The following is a 10,375-nucleotide window of genomic DNA, read 5'->3' on the forward strand; positions in this document are numbered from 1 at the left end:
CCATTAGACTGTGAACCTCCTTGTTGGAGCGTAGCAAAAATGTTGGTAGAACATGATTGGACTGATCGTATTTAGGTGGATGAAACCAAGATGCATTGTTTTCAGTTTCTTTTAACTGCCTCAGTACAGCTGAGCTGATTTTGTCCACAACAAATTATTGAAAGTAACTCCATGTGTTCATGAAAAAAATGTTCTTCTCCCCCAACCTCAGAACTATTCCTTCATTTTATTTTTACAGCTGCTAACATATTGTGTCTTGTGGAAGTTTATGTTGTTGCAAAAATGGTGGGGAAGTACTGAGAAAAGAATAAACTAGACCGTTTAAGACAACCCAAGAACAATACCAACTTTTGGTAAAAAAAAATGTCCAAGAATGAAATAAATTTACGTTTATTTATTTCACAAATCTCAGTGAAGTACAGCATTCAGTAGTATTTTCTATTAAATTATTAGCTATGGTATCATGCCAGTTATATGTTTCGCAATAATCATTGGTTTTACAGGCCAGACTCTTCTACCTTTATTCATGTTGAATAGACTCTTACTTGGTTGGAAAGTCTACTTGTAACTTGTTCTTTACTTCGCAGGTGTTAGAAATCATCTCCCCTTTTCAATGGTCATTCCACTAGTCAAACTGTCCGCTACAGTTTCCTATTTAACAGCTCATGCTACTCCACCTCCTCAAGCTGTGCCCTGTACCTGGGGCACTTGTTTTAATTTTCACCAGCTGGCCAGGACTGGCTTCCAAAATGTGGGACTTTTCTGGCCAAACTGGGATGTATGGTTACCCTAGGTAGAATCAATATATTTATTGAGCCAGTAGGCACTGAGGCATATGGCTCACTCAGCTCTCACAGAAAAATGAGACTCTATAGGCATTATAGAGTTAGTGATATTGCACACCTTTCTTAATATTTTGAGTCTCTCCTTTTGTCTCACCTTTTTATAGACTGCTGACTGTTGCTTTTTTAAACACAATCACTTTCCCAACATCTTGTTCTGTATTCTTTCGAATCAGTTTCACTATGTAGGAAGCGTTACTGGCAACATGATACTGTGCAAGTATACAGTTGTGTTTGAATTTGTCTGCAAGATGCTAGTGTTGCTGTCCCACAGATATCAAATGATGTAAAATGTGATCTGGGCAAAGATTTTTCATTTGTGAAAAAGAACACACCCAACAACACAGTCTTCTCAAATTATACATCTAAAAATGTCTTCTCATTCAGTAAAAATATTGGCTTCCTGTACAGTATGTAACCTGGGGTACTTTCTTGTATACAAATTTACACCTGAAATAAGAAAAGATTTTTTAAAGCTTCCTATCACACCTCATTTGATTCCAGCAGTCTTTGGAAGACATGGTAATGTAGTTTTGTAGAACAGATGCTGAATGGCTTACACTTCTCTTTAAAGCCATAATTCAGCAAAGAATTGGAGCGCTTACTTGAGTGATTTGCTTAACCAGCCTGTAACAACAGTCTGACAAAATAGGGAGCCAAATGTATAAAAATCGGATCCTGGAAAATGCTAATTACCATGCTGTGGCAACACAGAGCATTTTTGTAAGATCCTACATACATTCTGGGGAGGGTTCTTTCAATTCCCATGGAACATAATCCCACATTGATAGATTGATCCCACACTGATCATTTTGGTGTTCCTTTTGCTTTGTTGTAGTGAACACAATATGTTAATACTTTTTTCTGTGTAGCATAGTGATGATACTGATGAGACTGAAAATATTAGCCATATCAAAGAACTAAAAATGTCACTTACAATGGATTTTTAAGGTGAAGAAAGGCACTTCATGCCATGAAGGTTGTTCAGCTATTCTTCTACAAATACAGCTGCACCAATAAAAGTCATCACAAAAAATCCTTACCCTTTGTACATTTCCTGGCCCACCCTGGCTACAGCAATACTCCAATCCTACTATTTAAGTCCTGATGTGAATCTTACTAGATGCTGAATGTGGCCAGTGTTCGTTCATCATTCATTTTCCATAATAATTAATTAAAACAGGGTAATTTAATAGCAAGGGACAGATATTATATTGCCAGTATATTGTATAGATGTTCAGTAATTCATAGTGCACTAGCTGATGTATAATGAAGAAGGATGCATTTTATCATGTGCACTTCATAGGATGCAGGGCTGGCCTAAGGCATTTTGTCTATATGTGCGTACCTTTACTGAGCAGTAAAAATGGCTAATCATGACTAAATTTGATACGTGCATTTGCAGGTTTCAAACTTAGGCACAATTAGTTAATGTGCAGGAATGTACATGTGGACACAACCTGGCACTAAGTTTAGTGCTGGGTCTGCCCTGCCACGAGGGGGCTAACCTGAGCTCAACCCCAGGGCTCCTGGCTAGGAGCCTCACCCAGGGCTGGGCTGTCTCTGTGGCAATCCCTAGCTGCAGGCTATAAAAGCCCCTAGCCATTTTCTGCCCTAGAACACACTTCACAGGAACCTGACAGAGCCTGCACACTGCACAGGAACACAGCAGGCCCTGTGCACCCCCCTGTGAGGTATGTGAACATGATAACAAGATCATGAGCGGGTCCAAGGAGGTGATCCTCCCCCACTATGTGGCACTGGTCAGGCTGCAGTTGGAGTACTGCGTCCAATTCTGGGCATCACACTTCAGGAGGGATATGGACAGTATCAAGAGGGTCCAGAGGAGGGCCACTCACATGATCAGGAGCAGCAAGGCAGGCCCTACGAGCAGAGGCTATGGGACCTGAACCTGTTCAGCTCCCACAAGAGAAAGCTGAGAGTGGATCTGGTGGCCATCTACAAACTGGCCAAGGGGGACCAGCAGGCTATGGGAGAGTCCCTGTTTCCCTGAGCACTACTGGGAGTAATGAGGAATAATGGCCATAAGTTGACTGAGAGTAGATTCAGGCTAGATATCAGGAAGCACTACTTCCCAGTCCAGATGGCTAGGATCTGGAACCAACTTCCAAAGGAAGTGCTGCTCACTCCTACCCTGGGGGTCTTCAAAAGGAGGCTAGATAATCACCTAGCCAGGGGTCGTTTGACCCCAGCTTTCTTTCCTGCCCATGGCAGGGGGTCGGACTTGATGATCTGCTCAGGTCTCTTCTGACCTTATCTACTATGAAACTAAGATAAACCTAGAGATTTTAAATGACAGTCTCTAGTATGAAAAACATTCTGGCCTGGTGTGGTCTTTCTGAGTTCTTTGTAATAGACAAACTTGCTCTATTATTTTTTTTGTAATCAAAAAATGAGTGAAAAATAAGAAGGGATGTGAGGAATGTCTTGAGTCTAACAACAGGTCCCTAGACCCTAAAAAGGTGCCTTGAGTTTTAAAAGGTTGACAATAATTGATTAGGCATGTAGAAACTGTTTAAGTGACTCTTACATTAGGGTTTGGCCCATAAGATTGTTGTGTAGATAAGAAATGCAGTCATTCATAATTTGTGCCTTTTTCCCAGCAGTAAAAATGATTAATTTAATGAATGTAAGGGTGCCAGTTCTCAGACTGTTTTCTTTACGTAAGATGCTGGATGTTTAGATCCAGTGTGCTATGACCTCTATAAAGATTACAAGCAAATAGCTTTTGGCAAAACTGACAAATCTGAACTAGTATTTGGCATCAGTTCAGAAGAAATGTCAGTTTAGCAAAGCAGTTTATGGACAGATTGAAGTGAATGGCTCCTGCCAGAGAAGAGATATTTTCAGTGGTAGCCATCTTCTGTGAAGTTTTTTTTTTAAGTACCCTATGGCTACTCTTAGTACTGTTACTGTAGCACGCTCACACATATCACTACTGATAATTGATAATTCCATTGGTGAAATATCTGTCCTTTCCAGGCATACAGACATCCAGAAAGTACTCTCCCTTCCCACCCTTCTCCCTCCAAAAGTGATGAGAACCTGAACTTGACCTTGCAAGCTGGGAAAGAATAACCTGTAAGAGGACCAAGTGTCTGCCTTGCCACTGTTCATGTAAAATCAATGTGTCAGACAACACTAAATAAAATGTAGGAAAAAAGGCCCTATTGTCAGGAAGAAAAAAATGCACGTGCTGTGATGTGGCCCTCTTTTCTTTCAGGTTTCTTTTTTTGCTTCAATTCAGAATCTTGCTGGATTTTTACTTTACCTCCTATAACAAGTATGTAAGAATAAATTGAAAAAGTATGTAAGAATAAATTGCAACACAAAACGAAGAGGAAGTGAAGGTTTGAGAGTCTACTGAAATTGGGCTAAGATTGAATTAGTTTTTCCTCTGGGAATTAAGTTACATTTCTGTTGTTGTGTTACTCATTAGAAGCACTGTCTCTGAAATTACTTCAGTTGCCTTGCTTGATATTATATTATCTGCTCTGTCTTTCCAAGCAAGAAATATAATTCATTACAAAAGAAAAAATGAATTAATCAGGAGTTGTTGCCTTGAGCCCTCCTTGTTTCTCATATGGTGGATTTTTGATATTTATTAAGTTTCAGACCTAATAGCAGTGGACACATGTACTAGTTTATCATGTAAACTGAAAGCCAGATCGATAAATGTTCATGAGTCCTTGTTTTCTATGTTCCAGATTCTCATCTCCTATGGAAAATCAGTATGAGGATGGCTCAGAGGGAAAAGATGACAAAGACATTTTCCTTGTGGAGTTTTCTCTTGATTGTTTTGCATTGGTAATAGCAAGTACAGGTGACATTGAAACCAGAATCTCATTTTATGAAATAATTCAAGATTTCAAACTTTGTTTTCATATGAATATGGGAAAAAATAGAGAGCCTCTTAAAGTCTGAGAGAAAATAAGAGCCAGAATGTGGTGGTTTGAATATTCTCACGGGATATAAAAGAGATAGGCCCGAGCCATTCAGTTGACTCTGCTAGAATACCCTTCTATTGGCTTTGACAAAACTTTAATTGGGAAAGTTTGTTAAGTACAGAGGGAATTTTTCCTCTAAATTAGATATCCATCCAAAAAGATCCCAAGGACCTGAATCTAGGTCTCGCACATCCCAAGAGGGTGTGTAGTCTTCACTATGAAATTAGCACTATGAAATCACTATGAATGCCAAAATGCATACCGCCCCTAAAACCCAAGACTTCCATGTTGCCAGAGCTGCCAGTGTGAAGTGGTTGATGTCTCTGGAGCCCCTCATAAATGGAATTCTACAGTTCAGGGTAGGCTGAACACAGACAGATGAGGAGGTGGTATACATAGATAGCATATGCATCCCTCTGTCTTCACTACTAGTTTTACTTATGCTTGTGTGCTTCAAGGCAACTGAGAATAGAGAAAACAACATATAGACATGTAGGCAGAAAAAAGCTCTGCACAGAAGGTTCCTTCCAGAGCACATGCCCAACTGACAATCTAAGCCCAAGTGTTAATGGATGGTCAAACAACAGGTTTCTATACCCATCGAGTGAATCTATTTATACTTACTGTGAACACAGCTAGGCCAGGAAAACTTTGATACTGTTCACAGAATTTTTCCTGTGGAGAATTGAAAGGAAGCAGTTAATTTACATTCACTCCAAATAGCTGCCTTTTTGGGTTTTTTTGTTTTCTGTTTTTTTTTTTGGGGGGGGGGGGGGTTTTCATTTTCTTGCTTTTTTTTTTTTTCCTTTTTTTTTTTTTTTTTGGTTCTGAGTGAACAGTGCCCTTTCTTTCTGAGCCTGCTATAAAAATATTAACAAAATGTGGAGTGGTGTTGTACCATATTTCCTTCAAAAGCCTTAAAGGCATTTTTGAATTATAAACTAGTGTCCTGAATTAAGCAGGGTTATCTCATCCTTATGCTGTCTGTATGAGGCTTACCTCCTATCCTGATTTGATATGAAACATTTACAGGCACAAAGTTTGTATGTGTGTTAAAAACAAGTGTTTGGGTTATGTGACACTAGATTCTTGCATTTCCATCAGGATGTTATACTTAAAAACTCAGTGGAATAAGTAGGAAAGTAACAGAATGAAAAGAGTGCCTTGAAAAATAGAGTCATTCAGCTCAGTGTGATACTGTGAATGTGTGACTGCACTCCGACAATTTCATTTTCCTTCAGGGCCCTCTATTTCTTTTTCACACAAATATCTCCATACCTTATTCTATGCTCCCCTCGTATAGCTGGGATATGAAACCTGATCCAGCCTCCAATATGCTCTGGCTCCCTGATCAAATCTTTCTTTAAAGCTTATCTTTTCACCATTGTATAGATAATGTAATATATATTGATGTAAGCTGAAGTCAAACAAACCAAACCCAGAACTATCACCATATATACTTCAGCAATGCCTTAACCTTACCAGCATCCAGGCTCCTTCTTCCTTAAATGACATTTATACCTGTTAGCCAGACATTTCCTGAAATTCTGGTGAGGATTACCTACACAAAATATATAAACTTTGGAGCTTTGGCTATCATTTGTTATATACTTCAATGTTATCAATATGGATGATGATTCATGGACAAATATGAGACCTTCTCTGGCATTCAAAAAAAGAAAAAACATGTCAGGGTATGCTTCTTTTACAATGTAAAGGTACAGCTAGCTTTTGTAGACATACCTGAGTTAGCTTTTAATTCAGCTGATTACTGAAAGCTGTGTGGTTTTGGGGGTATAGAACTTAGTGTTAGGCTGTTAGGTGAGGGACAGAGTCCATGTGCAATCTGCAACTTACTTCATTAGAAAAGCTTTATTTAAGAGAATATTGGGGTAATACATTATCATTTTTTATTATGGAGTTATGATACTTTGGAGAATAAAGCCAAGTAAAGATTGGCTTCCCAAAGCAGGGGCACCGATTGGCGGTTTCATCATCCGGTCCTTAGCTATGCTTATTATTAGGGAATCCAGGGTGTTCCAACTACTCCTTTCAAACCCACATATATGTAGTCTACTTGTACATCCATATATTATACATATATGGGGGGGTGTGCACACATTTGTGTATGTATATGTGTACACACACGCGCGCTGTATGTTACATAATCTTACCTTTAGACCAAATAGTTTTGCATGAATTATGTAATAATCTTTCTGGCAAGGTTTTTTTTTTGGGAGGGGGGTTGTTTACACAATTCCTAGAAACAATTCACTGGTTCCTTATTGCAGGAACTATCAATTCCTATACAATTTGAATAACATTCTCTGGCTTATATATTTTTTCTTTTTTGCAGGACATACCGTAGCTTTAAGTTTAAAGCATGAATCATATAGAGAATAGAAAGGGAAGGCATTAATGTAATCAAGAAACTGACAGGACTAAGGGTCTGTAGTTTAGAGTAATGGCATAAGTAATACCTGAGGTCTAGTACAATTTAATGTAAGTGACTAGTGGGTAACTTTTAGGCATGAGATTTAGAATGCATTGTAACATTGGCGATGCAGGTGCACCCCCTATGAAAAGGCACTGCCAACACTGTCATCAGTGCCTGAGGACAGTTGCCACTTGCCACCACCACCCCTTCACCACCAACACCACTGGCGGTGTCTGTGGATGGTCAGTAATCACCACTGACACTGCTGGCGGTATCTGTGGGTAGTTGTTGATCCCGGGTTGGTGTTCGCCACCGCCCCCACCCCCCGCCGTCTGTGGGAGCTCCTGCTTGCTGCCACCATGCTTCTCCCACTGCTGCTATGCTCCCACTTTTGCCAGCACATCCGTGCCCCCCAACTGCCAAGGTTCATGCATTGTAAACAAATGGAGCAGATATGGCACAACAGACTGCAAGTATGCACAGAAGGAAAACTGTGGACATTTGGAGGAAATTTGGAGAAACAAAAGAATTAATGGTGTCAACACATAACTGCAGGATTGCCATGATAGTCAATGTGATGCAAATATAGACTCTATTTTCTAAAATTGAACATGAAACTTTTCCCCCAATCAGCATGGTGGGGGGAAACCCCCTCATTTTAGACTTATGTACAAAGCAGGGGGAGGGGGGCAGGTGGCTGCTGTGACTGACTCTGGCCTGGAGCTGAGGTTGGAGCCAGAGTCAGACTCTCAGAAGCTTACTGGACCCTCCTCTGCTTGCTCTCTCAAGCTTTTCTCCTGTCTTTTGCTCCCCCCCTCCCCATCTTATTGTCAAGCACAGCTTGGCTCCAGCTCAGGATTTTCTCCCAGGCACAGAGTACATGGAAACTCTGTCCCCTGCCCAGCCAATCAGCAGGAGCTGTGTTTTTGTGTGCTGTGCCCCATAACCCAGTAGGGAATAGAGCCCAAAAAGCATCTGTCAGTAATGGAGAGACAGAGATTCTGGGGAGCGTGTAGGTGGAAAGAAGCAAAGACTGTGGGGAGTTGGGGGTGGGGGAGGTACAAGAGGCAAGGTAGAGGGCAAGAAGACTGAAGGGAGAAAAAATTGCAGAGACAGAAGGCAAAGGAGCCACCTGATCCCCTCAGCCAATGCTTTCCCTGCTGTGGCTGGGGTCGCGGAGGGGATAGAGGGGATGGGGTGGGGGAACACTTTAAGACAACTTTCCAATAATTGGGTTTTATACCTGGAAGATTATAACATGTATACATTTTCCATGCATAGAATCTAATTATTGGGGGTCATCTTAAATTTAGGGTCATCTTAGATAGCAGTAAATTCATTATATGGCAATGGAGAAAGGTTCTGGAGACCCTTATGTGGCAGTGCACTTTCAGTGCCTGCCACGTTAAGGGCTGAGTCAAGCAGCCAGCAGGTGCTTGATTGTGGCAGCCATTTTAAAACACTGTCTGCCTATATAAACACAGTATTTTGCTGTTGGCAGCTAGGCTGAAATACTGCTTGGCTAAGCTGCATGGAACATCTAGGAGTAGGAGGCTCTTGGTCCTGGGTATGATCTAAAACCCTGTTTGGTATGGTGGGTCTCCTAGTGTTATAGGAACTCCCAGGAAATGCTAGGACAGTTGCTTCCCTGGACCTGAGCCCCGTCTTTGGGTGGGCTTTGGAGGCAGTTGTGGGAGTAGTGGGGCCAGGCACATCAAGCGGAATGCCACCTGAGCCCAGCAGGGATACGAGATCCCAGAGGGAGTAGTGGGGCTAGGTATGCTTATGTGTAGGTTTCTGAGCACAGCAGGGATGTGAGATCCTGGAGACCCCAGAGTGGGGTAGCATGAGGCGCATAGAATGTGGCCCTGAATGGAGTAGGGCTGAACAGGAGTAGGCCTGAAGGGCTGTGCGTGAGGGGGGCTGAGTAGGGCTGAATAATGAGTAGGCCTGAAGGGAAGTCCCAGGGGTGTGTTGAGTAGTGCTGAGCTGGGAGTAAGCCTGAAGGGCAGCGCAAAGGCCAGCCCTGTGAATAGTTGATCATGAAGATAAGACCCCAGAGTGGGGTGTGGTGTAGAGGCCCTAGAAGGGGCGTAGTAGGAATCCCATGTGTGGGAAAGAGGCCAAGGTATGGTCATGGGTGCCTGAGGCTGTAGTTGGGCCAGAGGCTGAGTAGGGAGCTCAGACAGAGAGTTAGGGGTGAGTCCTGGCCCTGGTAAGTTTTCTATGGTAAGAAGGCTGAGAGAGGGTGAAAGAAAGACCTAAAGGGCAAGCACAGTGACCTGCTGCTCCAGAGAGGGAGTGAGAGTCCCTGTGAGACCTTGCAGCACAGGTTGTGTAGGTTATGATTACATCATGTGGATGCCATCTGATTCAAGGCATTGTGGATCACCACCACCACTGAGTACTAGGTAGTGAGGGTCTGTTAGTGTCATTCACCTGGACCAGAATGTCATAGTTGGGTAAAGACTGGTTGAGGATACTCATTCTGTGGAGGCCTCTCTGGGGCAACCCAGCTCCGATTGGACCCTGACCCCTTTCCCCTGCATCTTACCAGACCTCTCCTCTGCCAGGAAGTCTTCCCTCCTGACTTTAGCATTCTCAGCATGGCGTAGCTAAGGTCAGAAGGGAAAATATCTCCTCCAGCCAGTCCTCAAACTAATCTTTCAACTTTAGATCCCTCCTATTTCTTACTGCTAGTTGCAATAGCATGGTCCGTGGGATCTAGCCCTAACCCACTGTCACTAGGTTAGAAAGATGGCTGGCCACTGCTGCAGTCAGTTTAGCCATCTGTCCTCCAATGAACAATTGCACTTTCACAGTTGAATACGGCTGAGTATCCTCATGCATGCAGGTCACATAGATGTATTCTACGATTACTAGCTGGGTGGGGTTCACTAGCTGCCCATGAACAAATATGTTTGGAGTCTGAGTCTACGAGGCCCAGGACCTGGATATTCTCTATTGTAACAGGGCTTCCTGGTGTCCTCAGCAGTGGTTCCTTCTCCGGTTCTAGTCCTGACTCTAACTCCATCCCTGATGCTTGCTCCAGCTATAGCCCCATCACTTGCTTTGGCTCCAGCCCTGTCTTTAGCACATGACACCCTCCTGCCTACTCTTGCTCTGGT

General features: G+C 42.4%; 1 long non-coding RNA gene across 1 annotated transcript in view; it reads left to right on the top strand.

Moving 5' to 3' along the window:
- LOC102369892 overlaps window positions 1-3,893 on the top strand; it is a 140,855-nt gene extending 136,962 nt beyond the window's left edge. Inside the window, exon 3 of the long non-coding RNA XR_001357681.1 lies at window positions 3,846-3,893. This is a non-coding gene — a long non-coding RNA (uncharacterized LOC102369892). The remainder of the gene's footprint in view (window positions 1-3,845) is intronic.
- Window positions 3,894-10,375: the final 6,482 nt, after the last annotated feature.

The sequence above is a fragment of the Alligator sinensis genome, unplaced genomic scaffold, assembly GCF_000455745.1.
Source record: "Alligator sinensis unplaced genomic scaffold, ASM45574v1 scaffold375_1, whole genome shotgun sequence".
In the NCBI taxonomy this organism is placed as follows: Eukaryota; Metazoa; Chordata; order Crocodylia; family Alligatoridae; genus Alligator; species Alligator sinensis.